This window comes from Eublepharis macularius, chromosome 1, assembly GCF_028583425.1.
Source record: "Eublepharis macularius isolate TG4126 chromosome 1, MPM_Emac_v1.0, whole genome shotgun sequence".
Lineage (NCBI taxonomy): Eukaryota > Metazoa > Chordata > Lepidosauria > Squamata > Eublepharidae > Eublepharis > Eublepharis macularius.
The window spans coordinates 143222900-143245577 of NC_072790.1; the positions used below are offsets into that span (position 1 = coordinate 143222900).

General features: G+C 42.3%; 1 pseudogene; it reads left to right on the forward strand.

Moving 5' to 3' along the window:
* Nucleotides 1-3314: 3314 nt before the first annotated feature.
* On the forward strand, nt 3315-22338 carry LOC129326088 (sulfotransferase 6B1-like; annotated as a pseudogene).
* The last annotated feature ends 340 nt before the right edge of the window (nt 22339-22678 follow it).

Sequence of the window (22678 nt, forward strand, 5' to 3'; positions counted from 1 at the left end):
GATTTGGGCCATTTTGTCTCCAGTCAAGGCCTAAACGGCCCTAAAGTCAGGTGGGTTGGGCCACCTGACTTGGGGGGAACTACTGGAACGCTGTTCCGGTGCGTTCTCCCTCAAAATGAGCCCTGCACATAGCCAAACAATCTGACAGCATGTTTTTGGGATAAAATTCACAAAGTGCATTTCTCTTTACTCTCTTCTATATCTTTTTGCAACACCTAAGAAACACCAATTTAAGAAAATCGTCACTTCTTTGTAGTGCAGTAGCAATTCTACCATATATGTAAATTAGCACTACTCAGGTATCATTGCTAATCTATATTTCTGTTCCTTAAAGAGAGGATTATGGATGATGCCTCTTGTGAAAATACCATCTATCCAATACTTGCTGCCCAGGAGCACATTTTACTCTCAGATCATACATACAGGTGCTGGTTCACAAATAATGCACAATGATGGTTTGCGATTACATTTGTGACTATTAGGCTCCCCCCCCCCCCCGCCCTCATCCTCATTCTTTTCCCTCCTCTTCTCTCATGATTCCCTCCCTCAATTTCTGTTTTGCACAGTTTTACATTCTGGAAACTATCTTTTGTCATGAAAGAAGAAGCTGAGGAGGGAATCAGAACATACAAGAAGAGATGAGGAGGAAGGGGTATGCAAGCCCAGTGTTTGCTTATGTAATGCCAAGCCAGGGTTTGCCCTTATATGTATGGTTGCTAATTCCATCTTGGGAAATTCCTGGAGATTTGGGGGCAGAGCCTGGGAAGAGCAGAGCTTCAGAAGGAAAGGAAGTTCAGCAGGGATGTGATGCATAGGGTCCAAAGCTATCTTTTTCTTCCGGAAATTTGATCTCACCCATTGTAATTCCAGGAGAACGCTAGTCCCTACCTGGAGGTTGGCAAGCATACTTACATGTAAGCCTGTTTTACATGTAAAGTGGCACGGTCTCTTTCAAGCATTCTGGAGAAATAAAAATAATTTTTTTTACAGTAATCTACTACTGATCAAGGGCAAGCCATATTATAACATTTACTGTTGGAGCTAATTGGCAAGGGGGAAAGGACCCTTTTACTTTGAATTTGTGAAGCTCTGTCACAAAATAGCTACTTCAGGTTTCTCCTTTCCTACACAGTGAACCAGGGTATAGTCACTGAATACAATGTCCTGTCATATTTTGGCTCCTATTTGATGCAGCTATCACTACAGTAAAGACGCACCCAACAGTTGTTTGTTCTGGAAGCAAACTAGCAGCAAACTGCTTGTGTAATCAAAATTGCAGCCTTTGTCCTGATTCATTCTTGTTTCATAACCTCTCCCTTTAATGAACAACAGAGGCCTCTTTCCAAGTAACTTAAAAGCCATGGTGTACTTACGCACACCACATCATGCCTCACCCAGTCAGATATATAGGCAAAATATTATATTTGCACCCAAGCCCAGGTAATTCAGGTAGTAACTTTGGTTACACAGTGCTTGTACAACTATGTTGTAAGCAAAATCTACCGAAAATATGGTGATACAGTGGTCAAAATGGTGATGTTGATTCAGTTTTTAAAGAAAAGGAACAGCAGAAATGACTTTGGAAGGAAGATTGTCAGTCCGGTTCTCAAATTAAAAGTTTCCTCATAGGTAATGGAATTCACTTCACTGAATTTTGAGTGCAGCTGAAGTCTTAATTACATGTCTTTACATTTTCCGTAAGTTTGAATTATCAGACATGTGTTGTGAGTTTGGGGCTTGATTCATACTGGTACTGCAGCATGGAGGGAGAGGTGTTTAAGCTCCCCTCTCCATCATTTGTTCCAACTTGAAACCATCCTGTGGAGCTACTCTTCGGAGAAAATTACTCATAGTTTCCTCAGTAGGACAAATAGCACCCCCAGGACCTAAACTTTATCAAAGGTCCTTTAGGACAGCTATCGGGGTTACTGAAGGTCAAAATGGAAACTAATTTTCTGATTTCTTATGGAAGGCCATTCTTTACCTGCTCTATGCGTTGCATTGACCATGGTTATAGAGAACATGGTGTGTGGATGATTATTTCTCCCTTCAGCCAGGGAGCTAGCCTTGTGTCTAGGTTTCCTACCCTGGGTTGGAAAATTCCTGGAGATTCAGGGTGAAACCTAGGGATGGCAAGGTTTGGGGAGGGAAGGAACTTTAGTGGGATATATTGCCATAGAGTGCACCCTTCAGAGCAGCAGAGCAGCCATTTTCTCCAGGGAAACTGATCTCTGTAATCTGGAGATTAGTTGTAAATCTTGGAGATTTCCAGGCCCCACCTGGAGGCTGGCAACCTTATTTGTATCCATTTTACCTTGGGTAGTCCTATGAATCTATGTAAATTTGGGGAGGAAGAAGAGCACTCAGCACATGTTCAGACTTACCATGGGCTAGTCAATGCTAAGAATGAGACAGAATTTGTGTTGTTCTTGTTGTTTAGAGTTGCCAGGCAACCAGTCTGGAAACCAGTGGAAGACTGGGAATGGGGTTAGAGACATGGGGGCAGCTATTGGTGCCCAGTTTTCCCAGAAGTGACATCCTGGCTCTCTAGGAATTACAGGAAGCTGTATAGTAAAACCATTGCATTTCTGGAGATTCCTAGAAAGGATTAACATCACTTCCAGGTTTTCCCCAGAAGTGATGTCACAGTACGGTTGCCAACTTCCAGGTCATGACTGTAGATCTCCCAGAATTACAACTAATCTCCAGAAAACAGAGATACATTCCCCTGGAGAAAATGGCTGACTTAGAAGGTAGATTCTATGGCATTATACTCAGCTGAGGTCCCTCCCATCCCTAAACCCCACTCTCTCTAGTCTCTCTTCCCCAAATCTCCAGGAATTTCCCATTGTGGACCTGGCACCATTGACTTGACAGCCATTTTTACCTCACCTCCCTGAAAATGGGAGCTGGAGGCAGGGAATCTCCCTGACTGTTCAAAGGTCTGGCAACCATGGATCCATCCCAGTGACCCCATATAACACCTAATTTCACCTCAGTCAGCATTAGATTTCATTATATTTTGCCACAATTACCGAGAAGTTTCTTTGCCCTCCTCTTTTTTCCTCTCTCCAAATAAGTTCAACTTCCTGAGGGAAAAAAAAATTAACCTTGACGTCAGAATTTCAGAATACTGTTTCTTTCAAGAGAAACAGCACAGCAATCCAGATGTAAACAAATGCTAGTTCACCATGAATCTGCAGTAAGGAAAGGAAAGACTAGGAATACTTTTCAAGCTCTCCCTCAGTTAAACAGTAACTTTTCTGCCTTGGTACCTCCCTCCATACACACAGAAGTCACAGTGGTAGCTTGTGGTCAGTCTGCATCGGGTTACTATAGTATGAGATACAAAAATGCCTAAGAACAGGAAACCTGCTGTTGAATATCTGAATAAGGCATTGACTGAGAGTGCCAGGATACCCCCAGAAAATCTGATGTTTTCCTATAAGGGAGTGCTGTATCCGATTGCTGTATGCAACCCAGACACTCTTCAAGCTCTTGAATCCTTTGAAGCCAGGATGGATGATATAATCCTGGCAGGATATCCTAAATCTGGTGAGTCTGTTTTACACAGGCTCATTAAAATGTCCTATAAAATGCATGCAATTGAGAAATTTTGCTAATTATATATAGTATCACTATTGAATTGTTCATTTCCTTAAGAATTTTTGCTGTTGAGTTAGACAACATGTAACAGAGGAGCTGAGTGAGGTAAGGTCTGAAATCAGGTTATTAGCGGCTTCCTCAATGGGGAAGATGGACCAGGGATGGTTCTGCAAAGCAACCACCAGATATTGAAGAGGTCTCAAAGGCTGAAGTGAAGGCATGTGCTATAACAACCGTTTGAGAGATAAAGGAGTACACAGACACTGCTGTGAGTTTACTAGTGCATATTAGAGTGCAGGATCTTTTTCTCTTTGGGGTCTGATGAGGAATGGCAGATCTGCTGCCCTGAAGGACTGCCACTTTGCTTCCTCCGCATAAGCTCCATTTCTTTTATCTATTCTGAAATTACTGTTCATCTACTTCATTTTGTGAATTATATTATTGTTGTTGTTGTTATTATTATTTCATGTTGCAATCCATCAATGTTTGGGATGGAATTTTTTGGTCTATCACTAACATAGATTTTATCCAAGAATCTAGGGTCAGTGAAATATCATCTTAATATGTGGCATGTCCAAGTAGTGCAGCTGTTTACAACTTTCAGTTGTTATCTTGTCTATTGTCTAAATGTTTTGGAATCACACCGAGTGCTCCTATCACGACTGGAATAATCATTGTATGTTTATCCTGGAGATGCTGAAGATCAAATCTTAGATCTTGATATTTTATCTTTCAATTTCTTTTTCTTCAAATTGACTGTCACCTGGGATTGCCACATCAATCAGTTTATTACGTACTTTCTAGTTTGGAGTTTGAAATCCCACAAGATCTTAACTTCCTCATTTTCAATAACTTTTTCAGGCTTGTGTCCCCACCAATATTTCACAGACAGTACATTTTGCACATTATTGTTATTATTACCCACCCCATGCAGAATTTTATAAACTTTCATTTGTTTCATCTTAGTCATCTTTTCTCTAAATTGAACAACCCAAAACTCCCTAGACTGTACTCACAGGGAATGTCCTTCAACCCCTTCCTCATTTTGGTTGCCCTTTTCTGCCCCTTTTCCAGCTCTACAATATCCTTTTTAAGATGACAACAATATTCTAAATATAGTCAAACTGTAGATCTGTACAGGAGCAATGCTATATTGGACATTTAATTTTCAGTCCCTTTAAGAATAATCCCTGACACCAAATTTCCCTTTTCACACGCAATCAACATTTTCATCAAACTGCCCACCATGATTCCAATATCTTTTTTCCCTAATCAGGCACCACCAGTTCAGATGGATCAGTTTATATTTAAAGTTAGGATTTTTTTCCACAATGTGTATTGTTTTATGCTTACTTACATTACATCTCATTTGCAACATTGTACTTATTCAATCTGGAGAAATCTTTTTAGAATTCTTCAAAATCTGTTTCATTTTTCCCATTCTAAATAATTTGGTGTAATCTCTTGTTTTGTAACAGTGTTGTCACTATTCCCAACTAGTATAACAGCTCTACATCTTGCACCAGGTTCTGATCAGCACTGAGGACCAAGTCCAGGGTCATCTTCCTCTTGTCTGGCCAGTGCTCTAAGACATGATAATTTGTGGTATTTAGAACATCTGTATCTTTTCCTCAACCTGAACGCACATATACCCAATCAGTGTAAGGGTAGTTGAAGTCATGTGTTATGACTTTCTTTCTCCTCTGATTACCCTCCTCATTTCTTTCTTCATCTCAAGAGCAGAGTTTTGGTCACATAGGTTTTAGTTTATTGCATCCTGTGCCCTGTCCTTACTGCAGATGGATCACAGGAAAATAACCTTAGGAGGATAAAGGGAAGATACCTCTTATCATTACAAAAAATGACAGATGCTCTACCCCCGTTTAGGACTTAAGCCCCACCCTTTTGCTCCAGAAAGCACTACTTCATGTGGCAGGGAGTGATCCCGACCCTTGTAACCCTGAGAAGGGTGTGGTCATGTAACCCATCTATGAGCTCATCTCACCACCCAGGACCAATAGGAAGGGTTTTTTCTCAGTTTGTTGGGTGTTAGGGTGGAAAGTTGGGGGATCAGTGTACACCCCAATTTTCTAGAAGCCTCTTAGGGGTTCATGTTTCTCCTCTACAAGCTCATCTCACCACCCTGGACCAATATGAATGGGTTTTAGGTTTGTTGGATGCTTGGGCGGAAAGTTGGGAACACCTCCTGCATCCAAGCTCCCTACAGACAGCTAAGGGGCATGGGGGGTGTTAAGTGACATCTCTACATGCTCATCATCACCTCCTCTCCCACGGGGAAGTTTCTGGATGTTGTTCAAATGCACCAATGAGTGTGCAGGTGGTTGGGGAGCCAGCTCTTTCAATGGAGGAGCCACTTTGTGTTCTCCACATTTTCTATGGTTGCTGAAGCTTTTGCAAGATGGGAAAGGAACCTGTGTATGAAGAAATGCAGCCTGTACAAGAGGATGTCCAAGAGCTGCTCCTGGAACCCTCAGAATTTATTTATTTCAGATTTCTATTCCGCCCTCCCCGCGAGCAGGCTTAGGGTGGATAACAACATATTAAAAATTCATGTACATTAAAAACAACACATTTAAAACAGGATGGTGGACAGCCTTCATAGGGAGGGTTAAGATTTTATACACCCCTTTTTTCAGGCCAGCGGAGGCCCAGCCTCAGCCATATGCCTGGTGGAACAACTCTGTCTTTGAGTCCCGGTGGAAGGATAGTAGGCCCTGCAGGGCCCTGATTTCAGCAAACAGAGCATTCCACCAGGTGGGAGCCAGGACCGAAAAGGCCCTGGCTCTAGTCGAGGCTAGGCGGGCCCCCTTCAGGCCAGGGATCACCAACAGCTGTTTGTCCCCTGATCAGAGTGTCCTCTGGGGAATATATGGGGAGAGACGGTCCCGTAGATACGCTGGTCCCAGTCTGCACAGGGTCTTATAGGTCAATACCAGAACCTTGAATCTGATCCAGTACTCCACTGGCAACCAATGCAGCTCGTGTAAGAACAGTGTTATATGTGCCTTATTTGGCACTCTTGTAATAACATGCGCCGCTGCATTTTGTACCAGCTGTAATCTCCAGGTCAGGCTCAAGGGCAGCCCCACGTAGAGCAAGTTACAGTAATCTAGCCTAGAGATGACCGTTGCTTGGATCACTGTAGTTAAGTCACAGGTTGACAGGTAAGGGACAAGTTGCCTGGTCTGCCGCAAATGAAAAAAAGAGGACCTGACAACCACTGTTACCTGTGCCTCCATTTTCAGGGAGGCATCCAAGATCACCCCCAGGCTATTAACCCTCAGAGCTAGCACTAACAGTGCCCCATCAAGGGCTGGGAGCTGGAGTCCTGAACCAAATCCCCCATGGCTCAAGTACAGGACCTCCGTCTTCGTCGGGTTCAGTTTCAGCTGACTCTGCTTCAACCAACCAGTCATGGCTGCAAAAGCATGTTCCAGGACATCTGGGGCTGAGTTGGGCCGGCCATCCATCATCAGATACTACTGGATGTCATCTGCATATTGATGACACCCAAGTCCAAAACTGGGCAAGGGGGCACATAGAGATGTTAAACAATAATGGGGAGAGTATTGCCCCCTGTGGGACCCCACACACCAAAGGGTAGCAGGATGACAATTTCTCCCCAAGCGCCACCCTCTGTCCCCAAACATGGAGAAAAGAGACAAGCCACTGTAAGGCAGTCCCTTGTATCCCCACATTGGTGAGGCGGTGAGTCAGAAGATCGTAACCGACTGTATTGAATGCTGCCGACAGATCCAATAATATCAGCAGCACCGAGCCGCCTCAATCCAGATGTCTACGAAGATCATCTGTGAGGGCGACCAGCAACATCTCCGTCCCATGTCCCGGACAGAACCCGGACTGGAAGGGGTCTAGGGCTGAGACATCCTTCAGGAAGCCCTGCAGCTCTTCCACTACCACCTGCTCAATCGCCTTTCCCAGAAACGGGAGGTTCGAAAACGAGCGGTAATTGACCAGGTCAGTGGGGTCCAGCAATGGTTTCTTTAAAAGAGGCCTCATCACAGCTTCCTTTAATGGCCAAGGAAAAACCCCGAAGCCTAAGGATAGGTTAACAATGTCCTCCAGCGAGGACCACAGCCCCTCAGCACTGGCCTTTATCAGCCACAATGGGCATGGGTCCAAGGGACATGTGGTGGGCCTAACTGATCACAGGGTCCTGTCAATTTCCTCCCCACAGAGTGGGCTGAAATGCATGCTGGGCAGCAGCCCCAATCTGTGCCCCGCAGATCGTGGGCACACTCCCAGGGGCCATGTGATTATGTCACTTCCCGGAAGTGACATCATCATGCCTTCAGGCGCGCACCCCCACCACAAGAGGTAAGTACAAGGAGCCAGAATCTCTACCAGATAGGGATGCCAGACCCTCAGTGGGGATGGGGCCAAAATGGGCCCAATCCACGCAAAAATGGGCCTGAAACAAGCCTGATATGGGCCAAAATGGGCGTGTTTTGGGCTGCTGCTGAGTGCAGGAGTGCTCCCGTGCTCCACAGCACCCCCGATCCATGCCAAAACAGGCCTGATCTGTGCCAAAACGGGCCTGAAACAGGCCTGTTTTGGGCCGCTGTGGAGCACAGGCGTGCTCCCGCGCTGCACAGTGGTGCCAATCAGTGCCCCTGCGAATCGTGGGCACACTCCCAGGGGCCGCATGATGATGTCACTTCCCCCCCCCCACAAGAGGTAAGTACAAGGAGCCAGTCCCCTGCCGGGAGGTTAAGAGGGACTGGCAACCCTACTACCACAAGAGGAACTGTGTATGAGAAAATGGGCTCAGTGCCAAAACCTTTAAAAGAAACGGTGCTGCCATGCATACAGACTCTCTACCTAATGTAAGTATTAAGAATAGGGGGAAAGGGAAAGTAGAAACAGAGAATAGCATAACAAGCTGTTTGTTCCCTTTGCAGATAAGAGAGCTTAACTAGTGGCTGATGAGGTCAAGGAAAACTACTTTGATCCTAAATGTTGCAGAATCTGCAATCACATAGCATATTATCAGGAAGTTCCCTCCAAAGAGTCATCCAATGATGATGATGAGGGTGCCCAGAGCAGATAGTGAGGACTCGGGAAGTGAATCAGAGAATGCAGTCCCCCTAAACACCTGGGGAGAAGACCAGGCCTCAGATGTTTATGATAGTGCAAAACTGAAGGATGTACAGGGACAAGCAGCCTCACTGAAAGAAGCTGTAAAGTCCCACATTCAAGTCTTAATCCCTGATGTCACTTGGGGTAATGCTGCCCTGGGGGCAAAAGGGGAGAGGGCTTAGACCCTAAAGGGGGACAGAACACCTGGCACTTTTTGTGATGACAAGAGATTCCCCTTTAGCCTCCTACCTTAGTCATTGCTTTTTGGAAAAAGTGGTATTGCATAGAATTTATTTCTAACAACAAACTCCCATGAATTTCACAAAATGGCAAGGCATTGTTTTGGATTGGGGAAAATGGTAGCTTTTCTTCCATTTGATCAGATGCTTATTTGAATCCTATAAACTGTAAACAAACTTAAAAGGTAACCAGTGCTGTCTAGTAAGTGGTCATACCACTTGCATGATCACAGGCCCATACTTGCCTTTTTCTCTTTCTTTGGGTAACTTTGATTGGTCTTCAGTCACCAATTGGAGTAGTCTCATGACCTTGATCAGTAGCATCCCACCCCTGCCTGGTATGCCCAAGACTTTCAGAAGTATAGCTGCCTGTGCCTTTACGGAAATGGTGGGGAGTACCAGCAGAGGTGAAAGGGGAAAGCCATGGATCGTGTTGTTAAGAAGGATGGGTGCTTTTTAAAAAGTGACATAAAAGCAAATGGGATATGTTCACCAGCTCCAAGTGCATGCTGTCCACACTTATATTTTTAGGCACTAACTGGCTTGATCACATCCTAAACAACTTGGAAAGTATGGCTGCAAAACATACAGAAGAGGAAATGAAAAAGATAATGGACCTTGAAAATAAATTGGAAATGACTTCGCGCCTTGAGTTTGGAAATCCTGATAAATTCAAGGTTAGCATGATACCAAGGTTATTGATGCTAGAGGTGGGGCTCCAAAACTCATCTGGACACTGAGGCTAAATGTTGCTGTGGCCAAGGCTAGATAGTGGAGCAGGAAGGGTGGCTCTTCCTCCTCTTCCCCTTTTGCTGGGCTGTCTTCACTGCCATGGCACATGAGGCCCTGCAGTGGGAGCTTGTGCCATGTCAGGCCATAGTGGCATGGAGGAGGGGCGTCTCATCCAAAGTCTCAAGCCAGGGACAGAAAGGTAGTGGGGAGGGCAAGGATAAAGGCTTCCCCAGGTCCCTCTCACTCCTTTGTTCAAGCACAAGGCAGCAGCATCCAGCCCTGCTTCCCATCCTCCTTCCATTTGGGCACATCAGCGTGTGGATTCTGTTTGGTTTATTCTGAAGTCATCAAACTGTTTAGTGGGTGTCTGGGGGGGGGGCATTGTTCCAAATTGAGGTGGCAGAAGACTATGCTGGCTGGCCTTCTCACCCCACGTTGGGATCCCCTTAAAGAATCTTGGAGGGAAGTCATGCAGGGATGTGCCGAGCTTAGGGGACCATCATTTGACTTCTCTCTCCTGTGGCAGGTGAACAACAGTGTGGCTTCACATCTAGGTGGGGGATCACATCACCTGCCATCTCACAGTTGGCTCCCAGCAGATGGGCTGAGAGTAGGGTTGCCAGGTCCTCTGGAGCCCAACCTGAGGGATGGGTGGGTTTGGGGGGTATGTGTGGAAGAACTTACCTTGCTCGCATGCAAAGCGCTCGCACAGTCTGGTCCTGTGGGAGCCTTCCCTTCCTTGTTACGCCAGGAATAAGATAATTCCTGGTGCAACATGGAAGAGCTCTAGTGCACAGGAGCCCATTCTCCCCCCAAGGTGAGTGGGGGGGGCGGAGGCTAGGAGCAAGGGATCCCTGCTCCCATCAAGGGATTGATAACTCTAGCTGGGAGGGGTACCATTGATGGCAGTCGGGTCATTCAGTACTTGGAGTCATGCCCTATGCTGTGGCAATGCTCCAATGGCTGTAATCAATATAGTTGTGGCTGGATTAACCCCAGCTTGCTATCAGTGTAATTTGTTCTCTGTTGCCTCCCATCTCCCACCACTGCCTCTGCTGCTGTAAATGCCCTCTTGAAAAGAGTGAGCAGAGAATAACATAGTACTTCCTCTCTATGAGATTTGGCTTATTTAGTGGTGCTCCTTGAATTATGTGCAAAACTCTAGAATAAAAAGTAGGAATTTTATTTCCTGTGTTGGAAGAAAATGATTCTTTATAGGGAGTGCCTCTGAGATGAAATTTCAAAACAACTGATTATTGGTGGTTCAAGATAAAACAGGCCATTTGGCTTCATATACACACACTGCCCTCCCTTTGCTGACATGTTAAAGAGTACTAGCCTTCTTATCATAACAATTGCACACACCAAACCCTCTGAGAGGTCCAGAGAGGCCCAGGCCTGTTACAGTTTTTCAGGTCCCTAGCCATAGTAAAAATGAAAAAGATGGCACATGAGGCACAGAAAAACAAGTTGCAAAATTTATTAAATGCTAAAAAGCAACAAGAGTCTAAATATGAGGCCCCCTTTGAACTTGATGCTCAGGCCAAATGGCCCTTGTCCCCACCATTTGCTCTGGTTCACATCAGCACTGGTAGTTTGAAGCCACAGGATAGTCATAAAACGTAGTCTGAGGGTGCATCCTCAGTAAGAGTCACCAGGTGGCGGTGTTGCCAGGGTTCTTGCTGTTTTGTTACTTGGGCTATGATTTTAATAGGGGTGTGAGCCAAGAAAATTTCTGTTTCAGTTCTGGGGGTTCCAGAATAATTCGGTTCCATTACTTGTTTGTTCTGGGTGGGCTGGGGCTGGCTTGGAACTGATGTGTTTGGGCGTTATTTTTTCATGCTTTCCTGTCTGTTGCAAGCCACTCATGTGCAAACAGACATTGTTCTTTTCAAGGAGGCAACTGTTTTCATGCTTAACAAAAAACAGCATCAACCATGAGTCCTCCTCCTAGTCTAAACTATTGGTCTGCTGAGTTTTTCCTCAAGAACAATTGCATACACAACAACAGACTCGTAGAAGAGGAGCATCAGTGGGTGGGACAGTGAGGCACTAAGTAGAAAAACCCTCCAACCAGTTCAGTGCACCAACATTAAAAAACAATACTGCTTCTTTTTAATCTTTTTCTGTAGTGCCAATAATTTATTACCTTGGTATTCTGCTGTTCTCTATAGCTGCTATGTTTCCTCATAGCAGCTTCTTACAATGAGGGGCAAATCCAAATCCTTCCTTTTGATGCTCAGCCTTCTGCTGCAAAACGGGGCATTCTTGCTGCCAATCTTCTCCATCGCCCAAGCGCAGGCAGGCAGGCAGAATGATTGACTGAATTACCCTCCCCCAAACAGATGTATGTTTTCCCCACAAGTTTTCTTTTTTTCCTGTGGAAGCAGACAGGATTATTTTTGAAAGGGGGAAATAGGTACATGTTTGGCATGTGACTCAGAAACACTATGGAACAAATCCTAAACAGGAAGTCCTATGTAATTCAATAGTGCTTACTCTCAGGGAAGTGTCTTTTGAATTGCAGCTTATGACTGAAATCTTGCAGGGCTTTTATCAAATTTGATTTATTGAACAAATCACCTCCCCCCCACACCCCGTGGCACTTTTCCTCACAGTGATCCCTGTGCCTTGACTGCGGGTGGGAGGAGACAAACCAGTGCCTGGTAGTGCAGCAAAACAAACCAAGTTGCACCCCAGCAGATCTACTCAGATATCCCATATTATTCAATAGTGCTTACTCCCAGGAAAGTATCTTTCAAATTGCAGCCTGTGCTTGAACTCTCCCTTCCAAGGAAGGAATTCCCTCCTGGGTGGTTCCTTATGAAGTAATAGATCCGAGAACTGTCGATAATGAACAACAGTGTTTAACGTAGAAAGAGAGAACACGAATAGAATTTTCTAAACTAAGAATAAAGACGCAAGACGAGTTGTCTCCAAGTTATGATTGGTTTCAATATAGACAGATTAGAGATCTTTATTATTCGGACTGTGCGAAGGGAGGAATAAGAATGGAGAATTCAGAATTAGAGAAAGTAATTCTACAAGGAGATAAAAAAGAAATTTCAAAGGTCTACAAAGTGTTGTTAAAATGGTATACTGAGGATGAGGTAGTTAAAGTGCAAATGGTGAAGTGGGCTATAAACTTTAATAAAGAAATAACAATGGAGGCGTGGGAATACTTGTGGAAAAATACATTGAAGATCACGACATGCACCAATATTAAAGAGAACATCTACAAAATGATTTATCATTGGTATTTGACACCAAAGAAAATTGCGTTAGGGAATTTGAACATGTCTAATAAATGCTGGAAATGTAAAAAGCACAAAGGATCTTTGTACCACATGTGGTGGACTTGTGAGGTAGCTAGGCAGTACTGGGGGGAAATAATAAGAGTGATAAGTGAGATTTTACAATTTCAAGTTAATAAGAACCCAGAACTCCTGCTACTGAACTTGGGAATGGAGGATATTCCAGCACAATACAGGACATTGTTATTTTATATGACAGCAGCGGCTAGACTTTTGTATGCGCAAAAGTGGAAAATACAAGAAGTGCCAACTATCGAGGACTGGATTTACAAATTGCTGTACATGGCGGAAATGGACAAAATGACAAGGAAACTGAGAGACCTTGATCCAGGACAGTTTAACATGGATTGGGAAAAGTTGAAGCAATATTTGGTGAAAAAATGGGAGGTGGGAGGAGAACTGTGGCAGTTTGAAAATTACTGAAATATAACAAAAGAAGAGGGAAGTGACTTTACCGAGGGGAGGAGAGTTAAATGAGAAATTCTAAGCAAATATTTTATTTGACTACTAGACATAGTATTAAGTAATAGAGGTGTTATTATAAGAATTATAAGGATAGAAACTAACTAATTTTATTTCTGGCAGATAATTGTATAATGGAAAAATTATATAACTAAAATAGAATGAATATAAGACAGAAGGAAGTAAAGAGCAATATATAGAGTACAAGTTAAATTGATTGACTTATAGTGAATGTATACAATGCTTATAGAAGTACTTAAAGTTATGTAGAATAAGGGACAAATTGTTTGTCCCATATTGACGAGACAAGAATGAATAAGATAGAATATGGAGTACAAAAATTAGACAAATGATTGTTATTATTAAAGAATATATGCCAGGAATGTAATATTTAGTTGATAAGTTAAGTGGGAAAGGGAATAGAGATAGCACTGTGTTATAATAGAGAAGCTTAGAAGAGAGTGAAAGTATATGTTTAATATAATAAAATAAGTTTGAAATGAGTAGCGGGAAAAACGGATAAGGGGTTGGAAAACTGTTGGAAGTCAACAAAAGGGGGGGGAAAGGGAGGGGGTAAGAACTGGAATATTTAAAGGAAATTGATAGTAATGGATATTATAGTGATTTCTAATCCAATATTTTTTTTTTAAAAAAAAACTCTCCCTTCCAAATGGTTTAATGCTTTAAATGAAGTGTAGTTAAGATATGGGGGTTTGTTATATAACTCTGACTTGCACTTGTTTCTTCTTTCATTAAAGAGGATGAAGAAATTACCTTCCAGAAGAATCATCATTACACATCTGTCTCCTCATTCACTACCTACATCTATTTTTAAAAATAAAGCCAAAGTGAGTGGACATAAGTCTTGTATACTTTAACCCATGAAAACTTTAACCAATGATGTATTGCTGTGAAGAGTGGCATGTACAAGCACCAGCAGCATTCTATGAGACGCGTGTCAGCTTCATACCAAGGCATGCATACACAACCAAAGATGATTGGGTGGTGGGCCAAATGAGGCTTACATTTCTCCATTTTTCATCACAAGGTCCCTGCCTCTGCCCAGTTCTTGGCTGTGTAATGCAGCTTTGCAAATGGGCCAGATCAGTAGCAGCCAAAAAATGTTACTAATCAACCTGCCAACAATATATTTTTGTTAGTCATTTGGGGCCTTAAAAAGGTGAATGAAAGGAGAATCATGACTGATACCAATTTATCCTCAGTGATTTCGGTACAATAATAAACTATACTATGAAATAAATATATGTTTTTATTTCTTCATCTTCCAGATACTGGTGCTGATTCGAAATCCAAAAGACACATTGGTATCTTATTTTCATTTTACAAACACAGTGGGTTTTTTCCTACTTCAACTTGGGATGATTATTTTACCAGTTTTATGGATGGGACAGGTATTCTTTCTGTCTTGCAGCAATTATTAATAAAATAATGCTGAGGCCATTTGGGATTCATTTTGTACCCAGCTCTGCTTTTGGATGTCTAGATAGTGACTGTGCTTAGAACAGAATACGTTCTATCAGCTTTGGTTGATATACCAGTTGCACTCTTTCCTGGAAACTTTGGTCCTGCTGATGATGACAAATGCTATGGCAATTGTTCAGTTTAACTAGAGTTATGCATTTATTTTGGGATGCCCTGAAAGACAGTCCAAAAACTTCTGTTGTTCCAAAATGCAGCACCAGAGCTTTTGTTGGGTACTAGTGGCTGGGAACATGTGTTAGCTGCTGGAATCTTTCATGTTTTATACACAATGCAATGTTTTTAGACTAGCTGTATGTTTTGATTAAGACTTTTGAAACTTTATAACTGGATCTGTTCAGCTCAGCATTAAACAACTTGAGCAGCTGCTGAAAATGTTTGTGGCTGTCCCATTGCTGCTAAATTTGGGTGTAAAGTCATCATAAGCCAATTCTCAGCTGATTCCAGTGCTTAGTGAAGAGTCATCTCCTGATCACCTGCCCAGAAAACCTCACAGTCTTCCAGCCTTGCTGGGATACAGTGAAATTTTTTTGATGCAATGGGAAATATCAGAAGCCGACTCTCAGCTGACCAGGAGAATAATTGAGAGTTGACTCCTGATCTACCACTCAGGAAACTTTGCTGGCTTCCAGCCAGACATCATATCACAAACAAGTTTATATTTGAACACCTGAGAGGGAATTATCTCCCAGTCAGGGTTTCAAGATGCATGTACGAGGTGCATAAAGATGCATGCACTGCATGTTGGTTGTGGGAAAAACTGATATAAAGTTATTGTTTTCTGCAGCAGTTGTAATGTATTCAGTTGTCCTAAGTTTACTCATTTACAAAGTAGGCTAAATGACTTGTGTTTGGGGGAGACAGTTCAGAATACTTAAAGTGATTTTAAAATGTCAGTCTTTAAAGCTATAACTCTGTATTATCATGTTATTTATATCCCCTTTATTTTTCTACAGTGGCCTGGGGTTCCTATTTTGACTATGTAGCTGAATGGGACAAGTATATTGATGATACTGAAACTGTTATGGCCATCAGTTATGAAGAACTAAAAGAGGTGAGGTTCTGTGATATGGATGTCACCTCGTGTTCCATACTATACTGTTACAGAAGTAACAAAGTACTTTGTTTGTGCATTTCATATCTGTGAATACATACATGCTATTCTATATCTATTTATTTTCCTTAAGTCTAATGAGGAAAATAGAGTACGTGTTTATATCATACTATTTATTCGTTTGTTTGTTTACTTCATTTATAGCCCATATTTCTTGCTAAAACTTAAGGTGGATTGCTATAAACATAGGTTGTTTTTTTTTAGGTGTATATCTGTATTCTTCCTTCCCAGCCATCCATTTCCCATGACTGGCTGTTATACATTGCCTACACATCAAATAGGTATACAGGGGATAGGTATCTGAAAGAAAGGGGCAGGACTTCTTCCCATCTGTCACACCAACTTACCTATATGAAAGAGAACTGCTGATTCAGGATCTCCGCTCTCTCAACATTTTTAATTTCATTAAGCAACTAAGCCTTTTCCTTGATACAGAGCTCTGCTGCCCCAACTCCTATTATCTCTGACAGGTAAAAAAGACAAACATGTCTTAAAAAACCCTGTGTGGTGGGGAGTGTAGGGGAGTCTGTTTTAATTAAAACTTAATTATGTAGGGAAGGAATACTAAAGCCCACCCTCTTCCAAACCTCATTCTAGTACTTTTGGTGAAATATAGACATTTAAATATGTTTTAATCTAAAAGAAAATGCCCCCAATAGAATATGGAAAGAGAGGCAAGACTGAAGGCTGAATCTGCATTTGGTTTGCTGATATATGCAAACAGCAAAACCCGATGGAAGTTGGACTGGCACCGCTGGCACAAACCCACTGTGGCTTCATGTTTTCTATTACTTCTGAATTCACATTCTGTTAACACCTTAATAGTAATCTAACAGATACATTGTTGTTGTCCCACAAGTGCAACAAAGATACATTTCTCACCCATTCAACATACTGTCTTCTGTTTTTAAGTATAGAATCCGAATGTGGGATTGAAAAAAATAGCTTTTTTCCTTGGATTTTCTCTGAATGAAGAAGAGATTCAAAATGTAGTAGACAGAAGCACCTTCACAGCTATGAAAGAGAGAGCCTCAGAAACTCATGGAGCATTTGGAGATATCTTGTTCCGTAAAGGTACATTTTCATAGGGAAAGGAATTTACCAGCATTTTCCTAAGTGACCACCATAGTGCTTGTTGTGAACCTGATTTGATGTGTGTTTCTAAGAGATGTGTAATAGGGATGCCCTGAAAGTTACCATGGTTTAACTTTTCATTCACACTTTTGATTTCATGAAACTCAAATTCTGCTTCCAGATTTGAATTTAATAGTTCAGAAATATACAGCTTATTGAATAAAATAAGTTCAGAAGCTGGTGAAGGTTATAGTATACAGAGCCTCTTATTTCACTGCTGTGGTTTCCTTGTCTGGTTTCAGCAGTGGATAAATGGAAAGAGGTTTTGTGTGTCAAATTGTGTGTTTGAGTTCCCTGATCTGACTGTGAATCAGTCAGAAATATAGAATCATAGAATCATAGAGTTGGAAGGGGCCATACAGACCATCTAGTCCAACCCCCTGCCCAGTGCAGGATCAGCCTACAGCATCTCTGACAAGTATTCATCCAGCCTCTTCTTGAAAACTGCCAGTTCGCTATGAGCTCCCTGCTGGGAACTCATTTCCCAAATGTACAGGGTTCCAATTCAGATTGTGACTGTGGTGCATGGGGAGAAGGGGAGTCAGCTTTCTTCTCTGAACAGAAATGGCCTCACTACGGGTTGTACATGTAGTCTATCAGAGCATGCGCATGTGCAGCCATCCCACAGGACAAATATCCCAGGGACAGCAAAGGATAACAGCACAGGGACTGACTCTCCTTCTCTGCATTCCCAACCGGAACTGCTTAAGAAATGCTTAAGAAATTAATTCCTAGTAGTAGGGAGCTTGATGCTGATATGTGACTAACAATACAGTCCTAAGTAGGGTTCCTTCAGTCTAAACCCATTAATTTCAATGGGCTTAGACTGTACTAACTCTGCTTAGGATTGAGCTATAAGTGATTCAAAGTCAGGTTGAGGAATCTAAATATGACATATTGAAAATAGTAACGTGTAGTTTGGCCCTAGAGCCAGACTGTAATGTATTGTCTTCCAGAAGTTTCTGATAAGAAAGATTCCCACAAGATATGGCCAAAGCAAAAATCATGAAATGAGAACCAACACATACCCACATTTTTTAAAAAAAGTGCTGTAGACTTTTTAGTTAATCAGAGATGTGAGAAAATTTTCTTTGTTATGAGTGATCAGTAGTATGTAACTTTATAGCTGCAAAATAAGTCTTGTGGCATAACTGTACAGTATTTAAATGGGAAACAGGTTCTCCTCTGTAAAAGTCTCCCTCAATCATCACTGTCCAGATTCAAGGGGCAGATACCCCCACTAAAGGAAATGCCCTCTTGAGTAATATATAACTTTATTATTAATTTCCACAGGATCTGTTGGTGATTGGAAAAGCATGCTCTCAGAATCCCAGAACAAAAAAATGGATAGAAGGTTTGAAGAGTATTTAGCCAGAACTAAACTAGGAAAAAAATTAAAATATGATATTTACTGCAAAGTTGGAGGAAACAGAGAGCCCTTGTGAAACGGCTCTCTTGATATCCATACAATTTGCTGTGGTTCAGTATGTGATAGTCATTTGCTTTTGTATGTAGTGTCATTTTAGCTCAACAAACAATTGCAGCAATTTCTATGTGGTGTCATTAATAGTAATCCCTAATAGACATGGGCACAAACAGAAAAAAAAACCCAAACAAGCTGTTTGTTGTTCGTTGCCATCGACAAACAATGAACAACGAATGGTAACTAACATGACTTTGTTCACAAACACGTTCATAGTTCCTTTTTCATGGCCCTTTAAAGATCTCTTTAAGCTATCAGCTGGCAGGTAGCAGGGGGGATTAAACTATCAACAACAGAAACGGGAAACCACTTCCTTACATACACCAAACAACCAAGGGAGCAACCTCGCTCAAGGAAGTGTATAATGGACAAAGAAAAAACACAACACAGCGTGTGGTCAAGATATAACACCAAAGGGTGTGTAATTCAACCTTGTTACCATGTGACATTAAATAACCATCCAGACCCACACTCCTTATAAGGCGTGCATAATGAACAGAAAAAAGTCTAGGAGTAAGTCCGGTGTCGGAGATTGTAATAAGATACGTCCCGCTGGATTCTCTGCTGGCGTCCGTAAATTCGCTGCAGTGCTCCGGGCTGCTTGCGTTATCAGCTCCTAGATCGTCACACGTGAGAAAACGAAGCTGCTGTGAAGGTCAGCTACAGAGCTGTGAATTAGTTGGAAAGGCAACGAGCTGCACCGGCCTTTTATCTCTTCACTCGTTTCAGATATTTAAATCCTACTTCAGGCCATAGCATAAATGTTGTTCAAAAGAGTCAAGTTTGTATTTGATTCCATGCAACAGCGTTCTAGGTTGTCCGAGCAGAGCAGCCCCTTGTCTCACCTCTGGGGCAACTCAACAGCCCAGCCAGAGGGAGAGGGCACAGGAGGCAGAGACAGCCAGCCAACACCACCACAAGCAGCAGATCAATGGCAGTGAAGGCACCACTGGACCACACTCCAACCCAGTAGCACGGGGGACTAGGAGGTGGAGCCTAAGAATGGTGGGGATAAAAGGGGAGTCCACCCACATGCAAAGGGTGGAGAGGAAGGAGAGCTTGGAGGAGATTGTAGAGTGAGTTCAGAATACATCCAAAAGAGTAATGAGGGAACGCTAGGCAGTGTTAGCCCACCCCATGCTCTTTTTCTGAGACCTGGGTCACCCAGCCGGTACCTGCCTGGTCAACAAGGCTACAGCTGAACCCAATAAGGTAGGGCCAGAGCAGGGTGATGCCTCATATATCACAGTATTGTCAGCAAGGGCCCATCCTGTATGATAAGTCTCCCATTGGTTACTATCCTTGGTTCTGCTCCCAAGATTCTTTACTTACTGCCCCTAGCCATTGCACCCTTACTATAGGGTTAGGCAGTGACGTAGATAGGTCTTAAGAAAGAAACTTGCTGCTCTGCTGCCATGAATGCCATCTCTGTGATGCATGGGTGTATCTGATCCTTTCTGTTCTTCCAGGCCTGGTCAGCTTTCTGGCCAAGTGGCTCTCCCTCCTGCTTTATCCTATTATTCTCTTTCCTCCTGCCACACCCACACCCTGACTCTCTTGGCTTACACATGAGTAGGTCTTTACTCCCAAGAAGGTCTCCTGAGACACTCTTTACCCCTGCGGAAGCTAATACCAGCAGTCTTTGGCCCTTGAGGCCCAGTTCTTCCTTTCTCTCCTTCTTTTACTATGGGGTGTGACAAGAAGTAAGATAAATGAAACATGTTAATCCTTCTTGTTTTTATAGTATATTCTTACTGCCTTAGGGCATATCTATATTACGGCCAAATGGTTTTTGCAAGGAACTATGGTTGCATAAGTGATCTGAAATGCAGACTTTTGAGTACCCTCTCTAGGCTACACTTTCCAGGATCTTTTGGTAGAAGTCGTGTCTATGTAACCTGTTATGAACCACATCTAATATATTGTCAAAGGCTTTCACAGCCGGAGAACATTAGTTGTTGTAGATTTTCCAGGCTGTATGGCCATGACACTGAGATTGACAATATTGACACTCAGAGATCTCTGTCTTTTGGTGCTACACCCCTGAAGGTGCTAGTCACAGCTGCTGGCAAAACGTCAGGAACTACAATGCCAAGACCATGGTGATACAGCCTGGAAAATCTACAACAACTAACCACATCTTATTTTGTAATGTAGATATACCCTTAGAATTTTTTAATCTTAATACATCAGGTGTACCTAATCAAAGTTCCATGAAAATGTTTCCATAGAAAAGTGAAAAACAACACAATTTTGCCTCTAATTAAACTTCAGATATCACAGCTTTTCCTATGGTTTAGTCACTGTGTCCACACCAGGGTGTTTTTCTATAGCGGTCAGGTTGCTGATCTGATCGTGTGTTCAGTATGATTTCTTGATAGCAGAGGGGGATCCATTTTCTCTCAACTGTTACCCTGGTTTCCTTTTCACACCTGATGTGTACTCACACACACACACACACACACACACACCCCACACACACCGCTGTATTCTCATGTGATGGTCAGGATTGTCCCCCAACCCTGTTTTCATTTCATTTTCAAAGCATTGGTAACACTGCATAAGAATAACACAATACTGTTTAATTATAAAAAACCCTTCAAGTATTTTCAGAGGCACCTCCCCCACCCTCCTGTCTAAATGGCATGCTCTTGTGTGAGCAATTCTGTTTTTTTAAAAAAAACAACTACATGAACAACGCTGCATAAGAATATCTTTCTAAAACTTTTTAAAAATTCCATGTATTTTCAGTTACCTCTGGAGATCCCCTCCCTCTCCTTTCTGTCTAAAAAGTAGGCTGGGTGATTCTCTTCCTTTATGTCAATTGCTGCAATTGTCTAGCCCTTCATAAAAGTTCTGTAACTTAGACCCAAGAAACTGCCAATGCTGATAGCATCCTACCTTGGCAACACCATTTTTAACAGTTTTGAAATAAAGCAGAGGGGTTTTTGTTGTTAAAGGGATGGGCTATTAATGATCTCTGCAAAAATAGAGGGCAACTTCATGTGGAAATGTGAAAAAACACATGTATTGGGTGGCTGAAATGTGGAAAATCCTCACTGTGAAAGCAGGCAGTGATATGCCCCAAACATACCTGGGTTTTCCCAAAAATTCTATCATGCTTGTTATTTTATTACATGCCCTTAACAGTTTGCCATGTGATAACTATGATCCTTTTTTACTTTATGAAACTGGTAATGCCACTGAATAGTGAAGGGTTTTTTTTTCTTAACCATAAAAATAGATGTAATATCTGGCTAGAAACCTGGGGATAGAAATCCACAGACTATGAGCCTACTTAGTAGATATATATTTTGTAAATAAGTCCTTTGAACTACATATTGCTTCTTACTCACACTGTTTAGTTATATGTGAATAGTACCAGAGATGCAGAGATCAGGCATCTGACGAAGAGAACTTGATTCTCGAAAGCTTATGCTAAAATAAAATTGGTTAGTCTTAAAGGTGCTACTGGACTCTTTTTGATTTTGAATAGTACCATCATCATTAAAAAAAACACCACTAGGTGTCACCCTTTTACATTGTATCAACACCGATTGTTCAAACTTGCCGTTATGTGTAGTCTAACACTCTTGGTTTCTGGTATAAAAATAAATAAATTGTTTTTCAAAAGGTTCATGAACATCTTTTTCAAATGATTAAAATTCAAAATCATGCCAAACTTTCCCCAAAACTTCTAAAAATAGACACCAAAATGAAAATACAATTTCCAGCTAATGATGGATAACTTTGATTCTGTCACTTAAAAGTTCAAAGTGTGGACTATAAATATACCATAAAGTTATTTGGTGCAATTCTGCCTTGTTAGCATGAGCAGCCCAGTATATGGCCACCCTCTTGTAGGTGGCAGTGGTGGCCGGGGTGCCTTTCACAGCTTGGATAGTGAAACAGCTGTGGCTCTTCCTGGGCAGGAAAGATCTTGTCTATGTCAGGCATGCCTTGCTAACATCTA